This window comes from Nicotiana attenuata, chromosome 3, assembly GCF_001879085.1.
Source record: "Nicotiana attenuata strain UT chromosome 3, NIATTr2, whole genome shotgun sequence".
Lineage (NCBI taxonomy): Eukaryota > Viridiplantae > Streptophyta > Magnoliopsida > Solanales > Solanaceae > Nicotiana > Nicotiana attenuata.
In genome coordinates this window covers 12,083,050-12,100,726 of record NC_031991.1, presented here as the reverse complement: position 1 = coordinate 12,100,726, position 17,677 = coordinate 12,083,050, and the positions used below count along the sequence as shown (strand labels likewise).

General features: G+C 33.8%; 1 long non-coding RNA gene across 1 annotated transcript; it reads left to right on the top strand.

Annotated features, from left to right (window-relative positions):
* Positions 11,667-15,850, top strand: LOC109223325. The gene is made up of 4 exons (XR_002067550.1): positions 11,667-11,836; positions 13,141-13,201; positions 14,325-14,437; positions 15,745-15,850. It is a non-coding gene; the product is annotated as an uncharacterized LOC109223325 (long non-coding RNA).

Sequence of the window (17,677 nt, the reverse complement as noted above, 5' to 3'; positions counted from 1 at the left end):
GAAATGTTAGATTGTTATATAAAAATATAAAATATTAGACAAATAGGTACAAAAAATAAATGGATTAAAGAAAGAAAAACAAATAATTTAACTATGTAATAGATCTTATCCATATTAAATAACTTCATGCAACATGAATTAAATATAGGATATGAACTAGTAACTACCATGTGATAGATATTCTAATTATATTTATATACCACTAGACTACAATTATTGTACAAGCTTATACTCTAATATTTATGAAAGTAGAAGAATTTATGAGACTATAAGACAAAAGAGAAACAAAATAATCAAAGGCGAGTCATTCAAACATATATATTTGACTAGCTTCTAAAAATAATTTTATGATTTTTCTAAGACGTGATATCCTTTGTTATGTAAGTTGTATACGGTCGAAATCGGGCATGTCCAATTTCGTAGGCTCGAGAAGTTGCGTCGAGAATAAGCTCAAAAAAAACTTGGCTCGAGCTCGGTGGCAGAGTATAGAACTTGAAGATCGAAGTGCTCGTTCAAAACCAAGGCCGAGTATGACTGACTTCGAGTGAGGCATAATAACGGAACGAGGAGATATTAGCAACCGACCGAAGATTTCGGCGGAGATCCCGGAACAAATCAAATCAAGCAGTTATTGGCACCAATCATGGAATTTTATTTCCGTTATTAGAATTGTAACTTATATAGGATTCCTCTACTATATAAAAAGGGCTCTATTTCATTTGCAGGACACATCATTCACTGATAAGAAAATACACGCACATTATTCTCTTGTTATTTTACTTACTGTTCTTCAGAGTCGTTTTATCATTTATTCCCATCATCATACTTCGAGATTGTTATAGGTTGAAGTCGAAATTTTGTCTGCACACTGGTTTGATCTATCTTGTTCTTTAATTTATCTGTCTAATTTCTTGTTTGTCAATTTGTACTGAATTCAATCATATATCCTTAAAACCACAATATAAGTTTAATTGTTACTCGAATTAAGGGTAAACAGTTTGGTGCCCACCATGGGGCTAAGGATAATAGTGATGATTCTGACAACACACGTTATTTTCACACTTGTTCTTGTTAAGTATTTTTGCTATCAGGTTAAAGCATGTCAAACTCACAAAATGCACCCATAAATTGTGACGATGGTCTCGGTTTTCACGGGGAGAACGACAATGTAATTTCTCCTGGGGCCGAAGTACCACCCGGTAATCTCGAGGGAGTACCGGTTGCCAATCCGATCAATGTCAGGTCACGCATTTCTTTGAACGCGGATGTGATGACCCAAAAGGTCATCTTATGATTTAAAAGTAAATTCTCTATTTCGAGGCCTTTTATTCCTCCTAGATTTTGCGTGTACAGTCCGGGCGTATTTTCGGAAAGCTTTTATGTGAAAAGTTGAGAAAAGTAATAATTTTTGCCTTTTAAAGTTAATTTAGTTGACTTCGGTCAACGTTTTGAGTAAACGGACCCGGACTTGTATTTTGACAATCCTGGTAGGTCCGTATTGAAATATGGTACCTGGACATATGCCTGGAATTGGATTTGGAGGTCCGTAGGCCGAGGAATGAATTTTTTTTAAAAATTATAAGTCTGAAAATCTAATGGTTTAAAGAATTTGATTAATGTTTGATCTCATTGGTATCGGGCTCGTATTTTGGTTCCATAGCTCGGTACAAGTTTAATATAATATTTAAGTCATGCCTGTAAAATTTGTTAAAAATCGGAGTTAATTTGACGTGATTCGAGCATCCGGTTGAGAAAATAGGAATTCCAAGTGTTCTTAAGAATTTCACGTGATTTGGTGCTAAATTCGTAGTTCTAGGTGTTATTTTGGCGATTTGATCGCGTGAGCAAGTTCATATGATGTTTTTAGACTTGTGTGCATATTTGGTTTGAAGTCCCGAGGGCTCGGGTGAGTTTCAGATGGGCTTCGGGGTGTTTTGAACTTGAGAAATTTTGCTGGTATAGCTGAACTTGTTGCAAGCCTCTGATGTCGCATTTGCGAGTTCAGGCATCGCAATTACGAACCCTGCAGGTTCCGCATTTACGGGGCTTTGATAGCAAATGCGAAGGGAAGCTGGGCATATTGGCGGCAGAAGTCGAAGATTATGGGTTCGACAGGACCCAATGTGAAAGGGTAAGTGTAAACACTTAAAAAAACCCTCCACATGAGTAGTAATATCTTCCTCGGGGGGCAGGAATCACCACCTCCTTGCCTTCCCAGTGAAAATCCTCCTTTACCTATTTAAGGTCGCCCTCAGCTATCGAGCATATGTACCTTGACATGGGTTCGAATCGGCCAGGGACCGACGAGGTTTTCTCGACCTTAAAGTCAGAAGTAAGATCACACGCCCCAGGAATGAACTCTTCAATACAAGGCTCTACCGACATTTTATCGCCGGTCGGCCGCGACAAAGAGGCTTTTCTTTTTGAGAGATAGTCTTTGATGTTTTTGCCATCGCTATATGAAGTTCAAGAAAGAAGAAGGAGTTGATGTTATGGTAAAAGCAAACTGACAAAGAAGATGAACTTAAGGAGAATAAAGAAGCTTGTAAAGATTTGAGGAAAGGTTTTGGAAATAAAGTTTAGAAACATTGTGAAATTGATATATTTATAATGGCCACTTTGGCGGTTTGAGAGTGCTAGTGGCCGACCGTCAGCTATCGCTAATTAATGATCTTGAAAATTGTGCGGAAGCGACCTTTCAGTCACTTCTGTCGCTGATGTCATGGAATTGATGTCATGATCGAGGTATCGGATAATCAAGGATCAAACCGTTTCTTATCACTTCGCTCTAAGAAACGCAGGGACTATCTGTATATGGTCGAAATCGGGCATGTCCGATTTTGTAGGCTCGAGGAGTTGCATCGAGAATAATCTCAAAACAGACCTGACTCGAGCCCGGTGGCAGGATATAGAACTTGAAGATCGAAGTGCTCGTTGAAAACCAAGGCTGAGTATGACTGACTTCGAGTGAGGCATAATAACGGAATGGCGAGATATTAGCAACCGACCGAAGATTTCGCCTGAGATCTCGTAACAGATCGAATCGAGCAGTTATTGACACCAATCATGGGATTTTATTTCTGTTATTAGAATTGTACCTTATATAGGATTCATCTACTATAGGAAGAGGCCCCTCATTCATTTGCAAGACACATCATTCACTGATAAGAAAATACACGCGCATTATTCTCGTGTTGTTTTACTTATGTTCTTCAGAGTCATTTTATCATTTATTCCCATCATCATACCTCGAGATTGTTATAGGTTGAAGTCGAGATTTTGTCTACACACTGATTTGATCTATCTTGTTCTTTAATTTATCTGTCTAATTCCTTGTTTGTTAATTGGTACGGAATTAAATCGCATATCCTTAAATCAACAATATAAGTTTAATTATTACTCGAATTTAAGGGTAAACATAAGTATTAGATATATTATTTAAAATATTTTATTGCTGATGATGTGTTAGATTGTTATATGTATAAAAGTATAGGATATTAGACAAATAAAAACCAAATTTAGATGGATTAAAGAAAGAACAATTAACTTTAATCCATCTAAATTTGGTTTTTATTTGTCTAATATCCTATACTTTTATACATATAACAATCTAACACATCATCAGCAATAAAATATTTCTAATTGTTCATCATATTTATTCTGTTGCATGAAGTTAATTAACTTCATGCAACATGAATAAATATGATGAACAATTAGAAATATTTTATGTTTATTTTTATTTAGTTAAAGTTAAAGTTGGCCCGGTTTGCTTTGATTTAATAATATGGTGCAACTTGAATGGATCTTCTAAGATTCAAGAACTACCTATTTTCTTAAATCCAAATCTTGTTATGATACAATAAAAGAAGAAAAACAGTATTGGAAAGAAAAGTAGAAGGAGAGAATTCTTATTGATTTTGGAGTGAATTACAATGGAATATAATCCTCTATTTATAGGGAGAGGGTGACTTAACTACCAAGTAATAAACCCTAGAATCTCTCTAAATACAGACATTTACCATAAATAAAATTCTATTTATAATACTCCCCCTTGAATGTCTATTCAACAGATAATGTGCCTCGTTAAAACCTTAACTAAAATAAAATTCAGTGGAAAAAAAATTCTAGAGAAGGAAAAATAGTACACATATCTACAATACGCCTTTTGGTTGCCTCGTTAAAAACCTTGCAAGGAAACCCCAGTGGAACAAAACCTTGTAAGGGAAAAAGAGTACACCGCGTATTAACTCTCCCTGATGAGAGCATCAATTCACATCCTTGAGCATTTGCATTCCAATCTTGTGCACCATCTTCAAAAGATCTTTGGTATAGATTTGATAAATAAATCAGCCATATTAACTTGAGTGAATATTTTGCACCTTGAAATCATCATTCTTGATAGATTATAATATCTTCATATAATGCCGTGGAATGGCTTTTCAATATCTCCATAGAGGTATTCTCGCTATCACATTATCATGCTTATAATTATAGCAAGATACATATATGCACAAATTGCACTGAGGATGTGGTACTTCAAGACTAAGAATTGTACATGCTTCAAGCAACTTAAATCCTTCATGGATTGTCATATAAGCCATATAATAGACTTTAGATGCATATCAAGTTTTCATGTCATGCTATACATATAAGATATTAAAAACTGATTGCACATATCATTGACTTTATACTTTCAAGTATTTGAAGTACATGTTCAAAATTGCATGTCCTTCATATGAAACCAATTCTACTTGAATTGTTTCTCTGGACATAAGATCCTCATATATATTTAGTGTTATCATAGATGTTGTCGACGAACATTTTATATCGGTTTCAACCTCCTTATTTTTCATAAACACATAACATAGAGATCTGTTATGAGATCTGAGTCTCTCATGAGATTTTATGAAGTGTTATATCATGTGATCTTCTAGATCACTTGCCTCCTTTATTATGATCGTTTTGATCATTTGCTCATCTTCTTTATCAAAAAGTTTATTTGAAACCGATTTGTCTATACGCTTTAAGTGTACCATAGACTTTGTCCTTTTAGGACTTAATATGAGCATTTGCAATGAGAATATAGTTACTTTCTTTGGGTCAGCAAATGCGTCTAGCATACTTTGCAATATATTGCAAAATAATTATCCTTTTATGAACTTCAAGTTCATATTATTTTAATCGAGGATCTGGATGTACAAATGATAATTCATTCCACGTAACTTTTTCTCAACTGTTTATCATGTCTCCCGCTCATGTTAGAAAAACTAACTTGTTTCCTCAACTTTGAGAACCCATCTTTGCGCGTTATGGTGTTAATCAAAATATACACCGTGCATCAATGATAATAAGATGGAATTATTTGGTTCCTGGCCCTGAACCACTTGTGAGGGGAGAATGTAATATACTTTCGTATATAACCTATATCGAACTGATATAGATAACTTTGTTCTCATATGCAATAGTTTAGCTATTAAGTGGAGGCACTCAATAAATTATTTTGCTAAACCAACTTATCACGATAAATTATCTTAAATAGGAAATATGGAAATTATGCTCGAAATTAAATTAATGAGCAAGTTATCTCGCACACGCCGGCCAGGTTGCGGGTTAATAATAATTGAACACGTAACCATCACATAGATGCATCTTATGTGGTATATATGGCAGGTGAATGGGCCATATTCACCTTTGATATTTCCAGCATTCATGGGATTCAATCTCAATTTTAATTGGTCTATTAATTAATAGCAATGTAAGAGAATTCGTAAAGAACTTTTTAGTTCTTTAATATTTACCCATGTGAATTCTCTTTTATTTTTGCACATCATACATGAATTAACATGGCTAAACCAATTATGCTAACTGGATAAATTGTCAATATTGATAAACTTCAGGTTTACACCATGATGTGTGCAATTATGAATAAACTCCAAGTTTATTATAATATGGATTTTTATATCAATAAATATCCACTTCATTGTGGTATTCTTTTGTTTATGCAGTACAAATTGGAGAATAAAACGGGTAGCTTTTCACATACATATTACCCCGCTACAAGATGTAGTAATACGAGATATTAAATCTTTCCTTTATTTATAGTCTCAATATAATCAACCGCTTTCGCGTATACTTTGGAAACTAAATAAGTTTCTTTGAGACTTACTACAACACAATACCTTATTGGTAATTAATTGTGTTTCTCCAAAATAGTATAATTGGCTCTTGCAGAGTTCTCAATTAATTTTGTAGTACCACATATTCATCAACGCCCATATGGTGAATATCTCTTTTAAAGAGAAAGTTATACCATTATGGTTATGGTCAAAATTATATGCAAATCTGTTTCTTGGATTACCGTTGACTTTTAATAATCACAATGCCAAAATATTTTGGCGTACAATAGGTACGTGACCAATGACCATTCATGCCATAATAATGATATTATTTTCTTATATCATCTCAAACCTCCTTTTAGAGGCGAGTGTGGTATATTCATGTGATGACCCAAAGGGTCATCACCTGTTTCCTCATTCATTCTGTCCTTCCGAGGCCTTGAAAACCTCATTTTTACTTGCTTCGATTTGCGTGCGCAGTCCGGGCGCGTAGCCGGAAAAGCTTTTATGTTGAAATATGTGAATTCTGTGAAAAATTTAAAGAATTTTGATATTAATATGTTTAAGGTTGACTTCGGTCAACATTTTTGGTAAACGAACCCGGACCCTAGATTGGACGGTCCCGGAAGGTCCGTAGAAAAATATGGGACTCGGGCATGTGCCCGGAGTCGAATTCCGAGGTCTAGAGCCCGAGAAATGAATTTTTCTATGAAATTGTTTTTCTGAAATTAATAAGGAAAATGGAAATGAAAATTTATTAAAAGATTGTGGTATTGGGCTCGTATTTTGGTTCCGACGCCCGGCACAGGTCTTATATATTGTTTAAGCGCTTTCTGTGAAGTTTGGTCGAAATTGGACGTTGTTTGACGTGTTTCGAACCTAAATATCTAAAGTTAGAAGTTTATGAAGTTTGAAATGAAAATGATGATTTTGAGGCTTGATTCAATGACTTTGATGTTATTTTGGCGATTTGATCGCTCGAGTAAGTTCGTAGGACGTTACTGAGTTAGTGTGTGTGATTGGTTAGGAGCCCCGAGGGCTCGGGAGTGAATTGGAGGTGGTTCGGGGTATTTTTGGCCTTAGAGTTGTTGCAGAAGTTCTGCTTCTGGTGTTCAGAGAATTTGTTCTCTGCGATCGCGATTTCATTCCTGCGATTGCATAGAGTCTTCTCCAGGCATTTCCAAATTTCTTCAACGCGATCGCATAAGTTGTCCCGCGATCGCATAGTCTGACCAGTTTCTCCAATGCGATCGCACAGCTTTACACTTCGCCCAAAAGTCTTGGCTTCCCTTCTTCTATGCGAACGCACGAATTGTTCTGCGATCGCGGAAGCCAAGCTTCCACTCCTCTATGCGATCGCATCAATTGCCCCGCGATCGCATAGACCAAAAACGCCCAGTTATTGAGGCTATGTGTTTGTATTTGAGTATTGATTCTTTATTCATTGTGAACCTAAGCTGTTTTTAGTGGTTACTCTGGATTGTTGTTAATATTGTATCTCCCCTTAGCATGTCTCCCCTCCCATGTTGTTAATTGCTTTGTATTCGATTTCCGTGGTATATTTATAACTGCACAGGTTTACGTGGTGTCCGGTCTAGCCTCGTCACTACTTCGCCGGGGTTAGACTAGACACTTACCAGCACATGGGGTCGGTTGTGCTGATGCTACACTTCTGTGCATTTTTGCACATGTCCAGGTTTTGAGGAGCAGCAGCAGCAGTAGTACGGGAGCAGGCTTTCATATCACGAGACTGAGGTAGCCTTGCAGGCGTCCGCAGGCCCGGCGTCTCTTCTTTATTGTTTTCTTTTAGACTGTTGCCTCCTTGTTTCGAGACAGACATCTGTTATATCTCTTTAAGACCTTTGTATTTAGTTTATTCTTAGTGGTTCGTGAGTAATGTGACACCAAATCTTGGGTAGAGGTTGTTTTTGACTATTCCGCGTTTTAAATTCATCATTTTAAGACAGACTTCCGCTATTGTTCTTATTAGACTTTATGTTCTATACCGATCTTATAAACTGTTAAAGATAATTGCTAGTGATGGAAAGGTAATTAAGTTGGCTTGCCTAGCTACCACGAGTAGGCGCCATCACGACTCTGATGGTGGGAAATCCGGGTCGTGACAAGAAAGGGCTAAACGGGGTCGTTTTGGGTAAATGGGGTTTGGACCGGATTCGGTATTTGGGATGGGGGGTATTCTAGAGGGAATTGGGCCTGGGGTAGATTGGCCCAGTCCGATTAGCCCTTAAAAATGGGGTTTTGACACAGTTACCCACCAAAACAAAACTATTTACCCTTGTCTACCCATTTATTTTTCTACCCATACACTAATTAAATTTCCTACCCACAGTAGTTTTTGTGGGGAATTTTTTCTTTATTCTCCAATTCTTTTTTATTTCTATGCTTCTTTTCTTTTTTTGTTCTTTTTTTTTCTTTTCTCCTTTTTTTTTTCTCGTTTTCTTCTTATTTTTTTCTTTTTTCCTTTTCTAATTTCATTTAACTTCTTTTTTTATATTCTTTTTCTCTTCATAATCTAATTTCATTTACTGTTTTCACTATTTTTTATTGTTCTTTTTTTTAATACTATTACTAAAGAAAAATCAAATTGTGTACCAATTAAATGTAGCTAATACAATCAGAAAGTATTAACTAACATATGATACCGGTATCGTATATAGCTATACCAACAGGGTGTATAATTGTACGCAAAGAGTAAAAAAAATTAATTCAATTATTAAACTGAAATAATATCAGTTGTCAATAAAAATTTCAAAAAATTCTAAAAGGATCTAATTGTAAGAGTATACCGTTACATTATATAGCATACTATAAGTTTTTTTTTTTTTTTGCATTTTCAATTTGCCTCTAACGCTGGGTAAAAGCTTAAAGCAAATTAAAAGGGAAAGGCAAGTGAATTACGGGTAATAAGTATACTATTATAGTATATTGTATAATATTACAGCATACTGTTACAGTATATTGCATATTATTACAGTATACTATAACAATATATTGTATACTGTTGCAGTATAACTATATACTCCTATAGTATACTGTTGGAGTATAGCTATATACTCCTATAGCATATGTATACCGTAGCAGTATACTATTGGGTAGATGTGTTCTTCTTCGATTTTCAGCTGAAAATTTCGATCTCAATCACCTCAAATCAGCTCCAAATGCTATCAAATTTCAGTATGAACTTCCAGAAGGTATTATAAGCAATATTTAACAGCACTCACTTTGAATCAAACAAGAAATCTTCAAAATAAAAATTTTAAATTCAAGAGCTTCAAGCCCAATAATGGTGAATATTCAAATACACATAAAAGCTAGTACATGGGAGTACTGGTTTTCTTCGAGTTCATACGCAAACTTTCCCCAAATGATAATGGCCGAAAGTTTTAGACATAGGCTAAAAAAGTTCTTAAATAAAAAGCAGGTCAAATAGCAGAGTTCTAAAAGTGAAGTTATTATAATAAACTAAAAAGAAAAGTAAAGAATTCTAACTCTCTTGACAAAGAAGCAGAGAGATTAAAAACTGGACTCATTTGAAATTAAGGAGCCCTTTATTGCGGTTGGTGAGGCAGTGGCAGTGCGAATAGAATAAAGGGCGGGTAAATAGTTTGGGTCGCATGGGTAGGAGAAGTAAGTAATTTGGGCATGAGCATTAAAGGGTAAATAGTTTGGAATTAATGAGTATAAACTAAGATTTTCTCTTGGAAAATATGGTCAGCCCAAAGGCCCTATTTTTAGCTACTACCCCATTCCTTTTTTCTTTTACTTAGTGTATTTGATTTAGTTTTTTCCAATGGACCCACCCCATTTACTTTTAGTTAAATCCCTAAATCAAAAACTTCTTCTCCAATTATCTCTCTCCACACAGAAAACTTCTTTCCTAATTTTCAAAGCCCACATGCAACCACCAGTTATTAGTCCGCCAGTCCGCCTAAAGCCATCGAGTAATTGTTTTCGTCGTGACACTACTGCCTATAAACATTGTTAAGGTACTGTTACAGTGCACCCACTACCTTTAAATCCTGGATCCGCCTAGGTACGTTATATTATATTTCTTGTCCTGTTGGAAGCGTTATGATTCTCCATGTGACTCCTACATCTATTAATTAATTACTCAATCAAATAATGTTATATGACTAATGTTTTAACTTTTAAGTATCTCTCTTTCTCACTTTTTCTTTCAAAAAGAAACTGGCCTGCATGGTATACCACAGCATATGTTATCAGTATCTATACCTATTTAAGCTTTTAATACTATCTCCTAAGATTCATCGTTCGTTGGAATTACAGTAAACCCTCCCTATAACAACGTCGTTTGTTCCGATATTTTTTGGCTTTTATAGTGAATGACTGTAATACACCTATAACAGCATTTAACGCTAAAATAGTTTTTGGCAGTTATAGATAAAAATTATTCAGAAATCAATTATTTTTCCTTTTTCATTGTTACTCATAAAAAATAAGACAATTATTCAAATTTAAAATCTCAAAAGATTTGCATGTTGCACTAATTATATATTGAAGAAAGCTAATATTTTATTAATAAATTCATAACTAAAAATATAAAGATTTAAACTCTAAGGTGGACATTTTAAAGCTACCTAAATAAATAAAAAATTTCAAGATTGATGGAAGAACTTTGTAATTATAGCTTGTTTCGTAGATTTCATTCTCTTACTAGCGATATAACGCTTGAATTAGCGAAGATTCATGTCCAAATTTTTAGCAGAAAGGTATCCAATAACTTTCCCTTGAAGACAATCTAAGAGCTTAACAATTAAATTTTCTATCTAAATATTTTTTGGAATTTGTCCAATGGAAAAGATATCGTGTGCAAATCTTCAAATCTTATATCTTATGCAAGATAGAAACTTTGCTTAATGAAAAAGATAAGTGCATATTCTTAGAATCATTATTAGTAATCTTAAAGATTCTATATGGCTGTTATAGAGGGGCAATTTTACAAAGAGCTTTCTGCTATAAATATAGACATTGTTGTCACAGGTTTAAAGATGTTATAGAGAGGTAAAATATAACTTAAAAATCATATCTAAGAAAAACTTGACTTTTATAGTGAATCGTTGTTATATGGGGATGTTGTTATAGAGATGTCTGACTGTACTAGATGCACTACCTAAAAATATACATAATTTATACATAGTGGATTCAAAATCTTGATTCAATAGATAAAAATAAATGCATAGTATTATTGCATCCAGTATACACTACAACATTTTAGGCCTATAGCCACACTTATTTAGGCAATGCTCAAAAGTGTTGCCAAAAGTATCTATAGGAACACTTTTTAGACGTGACCTTTGAGTAAAGACTTTGGCCACGGGTTTTAAGGTAACACCTATAAAGCGTTCCGTTTAGTTGTAAAGATAACATTTTCTAAGTGTTGCCTAAAAAAAAAATTGGCCATGCTTTTTAATTATATTGCAACATTTTTGGACAGTTGCTATATTGTCATACTAAATACAACAAGCGTACCCTAAAAATTACTTATAAAAAATATTTTTCAAAAAATTTCCCACCAAAATTACACTTAATTTTCGGCCAATTCTCATAAGTCCAAGATAACCCTATAGGAATAAGTAGCAAAACAGTTTTCACGCCACGGCTGCTCCAATGCCGTCAAGCTGCTTCTATTTCTTCGTTGCTTCATCCTTGGTTGCTGCTCTTCTATTGCTTTTAGAATTGTAAGTTCTCAGGCTTTTAGATCTAGTTATATTCTTGGCCATCTCTGTTTTCTTTAATTTTCTAATCCCAAGAAAGAAAGAACGGGAACAAGCCTCTACAAAATTAATTTAGATAAAAACCATCTCATGAAAAAGTCTCTAATGGGTACTCTTTACTTTCCCAATTTATGATCTTGCCTTTTGGCGATCTTTATCTTTTTAGGTAGTTAATATTTTTGTTGCAAAATATTATATTTCTTGATAGACTATTTAAAGTTCACTTTGTAAATTATAACGGTGGAAAAGAAAGTATAAATTCCTGTAGCATGACGAATAGCAAACGAAGATAATGTAGTTAGGTAAGTATCACAATCATTGAATAGAAACTAAATTATTCCAGATTTTGAATCCACTTTTTGCCTCATATTGTGAATTTGGGTATTCTCAATTTCTAAATTTTTATATTGTTCACCTTCATTTTTTGCAAATTCAGTGTAGTTATATAGTGATTGTTTATTTGAAGTTATCAAGTTTTAACACTTATTTGAAGTTATCAGGTTTTAACTCTTTTAATATCCTTTTTTTTTTTATATGTATATTCACTTCTTAATCTGGCCCGAAAGTACGGTTTGATGGATATATGGTCCTATGCGCACCTAAGAGATGTTGGAGTTACCTTTACAGTGGCAATTATCTAACTTCTATGGCATGATATTGATTTCAAACTTAGAGTTATTACTGCCCAATTGAACGAGATGTTTTAATGTGCTTTTTATTATAGATTTGCAATGAATCAGAAGACGAGCTTGAAACAGAGGACGAGTTTGAATAGGAGGAGGACGAGTTTGATTCTGAGGATACATTATGAGTTTGATTATAATTCAAATAGAATATAGCTCAGCCCTTTCTTGATTAATAATTAAAGGCACATTAAATATTAGTAGATACTTGCTTTAGACTCAAATGAATGATATTTGCTTGCCGATGTTTCCTTGTCTATTTTGTCATGTTCTAATATTAATTTTTTTTCCTGATGGTTTCTTTCTTATGCTTATATATTTCCTACTCGTGTAATTTTAGAGTCTCACTTTTGGTTTTTAAAGCATTTGGTTACTATTAAGTGTGCCTCAATTTAGTTTCATAGCATGAGGAACTATATTACATCATATATGAAAAGAGGTTTAAGTCCTCTACTTTTGCAATAAATATCCCCAGAAGTAAACGTGAGTAAGTAGAAATTATAGTTCTGAATTTGTCACTAATCTTATTACTGGAGTATTGAAAAATGTGTTAAAGTATACATATTTCTTTTTTTTTTTTATCAGGTGGTGCTCATTCAACTAAAGAAAATTGTGGACTATGAGGAAGCAAATAAATACTGAACAGGTATATCTCTGCAACTCTATTTATCTATTTAGGAAGCATAGGCTATTTGTTTTTGTAACTGAACAACTTGTGTTCCTTTGACTTAGCAATTTCCATCTTTCAATTGGCTAAGTGGAAAGAAAACATAAGCTTTCCCTGCTGATTCTAGTTACTCCTTCAGGTGTAGTACTAGCTCTGGGATTCAATGTTTCTAGAGCTGCATTAAAGTCTTCATTTTTTAACCTGTAGTACTTCACTTAGCATCTCAAATTAATTTGAGAGGGAGTGTTGAAAGTCTATATCTTGTTCTTCTTTTACACGGTCTCTTTCTTTTGCCCCCTTCAACAATATCAACAAAGAAGCTGCAGGCTCAGGTAAAGCCACAAGGCTAAGAGTTTAATTCCTTTATTTAGTTTCTTGAATTTTATGAAGTAAATGAAAACACAAGTAATCTTCTTCTTCTTCTTCTCGGAAGAAGATGAGTACTCAACCTCATAAAGAAACATAAAAGCTTCCATTTTTATTAGATGCTTTGTACTGTGAAGAAGACACTTGGGAAGAGGATTTTTTTCACTGAGGAAGCAAAGGTAGAAGAAGGAGAATGGAGCTGGTGGTTCTCTCCACACTGGAATGGAAGATGAATCCAGTGACCCCATTTTCATATCTTGATTACATCAGTAGGAGGCTTGGATTGAAGAACTGTCTTTGTTGGAAATTTGCGAGGAGGTGTGAGAGGGTGCTTCTGTACACATTTACTGATTATAGAATCATTGGTTACCTTCCTTATGCAATGGCTTCTGCCACAATGTTGCATATTATTGATATACTACAACCCTGCATTGGAGACAAGTACCAAGAAAACTTTTTGACATCCTTGGTATTGTCAAGGAAAAGGGAGTCAAGAAAATGACCATTAATTAAATTGATATCTTTAAATATTTTCTTAATAGGCTAGTGATCATCACTTAGTTACATATGTATAATGTTCAATAGCAGTACTTGTCTCAACTAAAAAAATATCTTGTTCTTTTATGTGTCTGCACAAATATATTTTGAGCTTTTATTTCTTTATCTTTTCAAATCTTAACTATTCTTAGTCAATTGATGCAAAACAACTCTGAATTGAATTTTCATGATATGCAAGGGTGTGCCGGATCTAATACTCCTTCACCGGTTGATGCAAGTAGTGCACGAGCTATAAGAGGCCAAAATCTACGACATTCTTCTGGCTCAACTCATGCTCCGAGTCTTGAAAAGGTATTTATATTTCACAACTTCCAAAAAACTACTTCAATTTTAACTTACAAAACCATGCTTTTCTAAATTATTTGCTTTTGATGGTTTTGTTACATGATAGCGCTAGTACAAAATCATGCAATTGTGTTATTCTAATTGGGATTTACAAAGACTCTTAAAAAAAATTGAGTCTTTTTGCTGAGTTTCATCAGTTAAGAAAAAAATAATATCACTTTCAGACCTTTACCATATTCTCACTGCTGTAGTTCCACTGTATGTAGCAATGATCTTTGCTTATGGTTCAGTAAAATGGTGGAAAATCTTCACCCCAGATCAATGTTCAGGGATCAACAGATTTGTTACTCTTTTTGCTGTTCCATTGCTATCTTTTCACTTCATTGCTTCCAACCATCCTTATGCAATGAACTATATGTTCATAGCTGCTGAGTTCAAGAGGTTCCCTTGAATGGTCCTTTGTTAAAGGGTATGTATGGTGAAGCCTCATGAAGTTTAATGGTCCAAATCATTGGGTTTCATTCTTAAAAAACAAAACTCTCCCACTTAAAGATCAATAACTTTATCACTGGCATGAAAGAGAAGTTAGTATCAAATCCCCTTTTGTTCTTAATAGGTTTAAATCCACTAAAACATAAACTTTATCCCAACTTTTGGAGCCAAAATGCTAGCATACAGTAGTTTTTTTTCTTTATACCCACTGGTCCTACGAAGGGAGGGGCTATTAATTTCTCACCCCTACTAAATCTCTAAGTTTTTTTCCTTATACCCACTGGTCCTAGGAAGGGAGGAACATGAACAACTTTTGTTTTGTGTGGTAAAGCACTATTCTTAACTGTCTATTTTTTATTTAGTAGAATTGTCTGAAGCCTACAATTAAATTATTGTCGATTTGAAATTCACATAAGTTGATATCCGTTAGAATTATGAGAGATTTTGGTTCACTTCCTAATCAAAGAAGTTAGAAATTATGATATTATTATTAACAGTTTTTAATTTGCTAGATTGATTGCCATATATGTTAGGACCAAATTCATCTTGGCTAGCTATTGCACTTTTACATTTGATCCTTATCTAAAGTAAGAATCGTAAGTTAAGTTGCAGATGCAAGTTGAGATAAGTGCACAGAATTTTCAAGTAAAATGTATGTTAATTTACATTTTTGCTTCTCTTTCACTTGTACATCTTTTTTGTGTATAACTTAGTTATGTTATAGTACTGAAAATAAATCTCATTAGTTCTTAGTAAGATATAACCAATGTATAATATATATAGGTTTCTTTCTAAATTTTAATTTCATTTTGAATGTGTAGGAAAATGCGGATGATGCAATTGGAAATGGTGGCCGCAAATCAATTTGATCTACTAAAGTGGATGGTGAAGACATTTTGAACAATTGTGATTAATATATATATATATATATATATATATATATATATATATATATATATATATATATATATATATTACATCCGATTTCGTAGAGTTCTTTCCTAGTGAGCTCCTTGAAGCAGTGGTTTATTACTATGGGTAGTACACAAATTATGTTTCTTTGTTGAAGTTTGTTTCAACTATATGCATTTTAATTATTTTTATTATGTTACTTATTATCAAATTTAATACTTGAGATCATAACGTATATGCTTGAAATAAATATGAATACAGAACTTAATGTAAACAAATATAATTTTTTAACCACAAAATTATGGCTAATTTAAATATTTAAAAAATTACTTTATAGTGTAGATAAAATTGCCACTCTTAGAAATTGTGGCCATAGGGATTGTCAATCTGGCATTGTTCATGATAAATTTTGCTTTAGATGCCATGCTTTAAAAGCATGGTCTATATGGTTACAAAGATCACGCTTCAAATGTGTAGCCTTATGTCATTAAAGCGTGGCTATATGAGAAAATATAAGTGTGGCCGTTGTACCATATCGGCCACACTTTTAAAGCGTGGATTCTAAGGCAACACCTACAAAGCGTAGCCAATAGTCAAAGGTACGGTACTTTAGGCCACCCTACCAAAAGCGTTGCCTAAAGTCGTAAAGTGTTACCTTTGATCAAATGCTACACTTCTTGGCATCTTAGGCCACACTTCCCAGGAGTGGCTAGAGGCCTAAAATGTTGTAATGATATATTCTGTTATTCCATGTGTACCTTTAAGATAAATATTTTCAATTCCCTTTTTCTTTTCTTTTTAAACTATATTTATTTTTATTCAATAGATAAAAATAAATGCATAGTGTATATATATTCACTTTTCCAAACCAAAAACAAGTTTGTGGTGTATTTAGTTGATATTTCTCCATGCCCTTGATATCATTCCACCATGCACAATTGTTATCTTCCTTCTTTCTCTTTTTTCCCCCTTCCGTTTCCACCTAAATATAGTTTAAAAAGAAAAGAAAAGGGAATTGAAAATACTTATCTTAAAGCACATTTTTATTATTTTTCCTATACTTGTCCAAATTACGAATATGAAAATGCATTCCCAAATTTGCAATGGAATAATACAAATAAAGTCTAGATTCATAGCTACAAAAGAGGTATTGAAGGAGAGGTACACATGGAATAACAGAATCCATTAATATCACAATCAAGTGACATCACTATATATGTATTCTCAATTAATATTGGTGACATAATTTTAAAAGTTACTATTTTTAGCTTTTAATTACTACATGACAACAAAATATAGGAATTTATTGGAGAATTTAACAACTCCTATTAGCTAATCAAGTTGTCTTCTGTTGTTTTCATTTTCTTGACCGACAATAGTGATAATAAGGTAGCACATGCAAGACATGTTCATAACGTGAGCTCTCGACAAATCGTGAGAAGTTTCTTTCTTCTATTCTTTTAACCATTAATACGTTAGAAAGTTTGTTTTGCCACCTCTCTATAACAACCTCGTTTGTTCCGAATATTTTTGGATGTTATAGCGTAGTGTTGTTGCAGGACTTCTGCTAAAGGGGTTCAAAAAAAGAATAAGTTAAAAAATATAAAGAGATTGTAACTAGTGAAAATTGAACCATCGACCTCATAATAGATTTGAACTCCCTTAACCACTAAGCCATGCTTTTGGGCTGTGAAAAGGGGATTCAAAACATAATATATAGAGACAAATACCAGATTTTTTCTTATACACATAGTGTAATTTTTCGGCGAAGGGGGTTCGGGTGAACCCCTAAATTTGCCCCTGGCTGTTATAGAGAGGTCTGACTATATCTTTCTATATGTA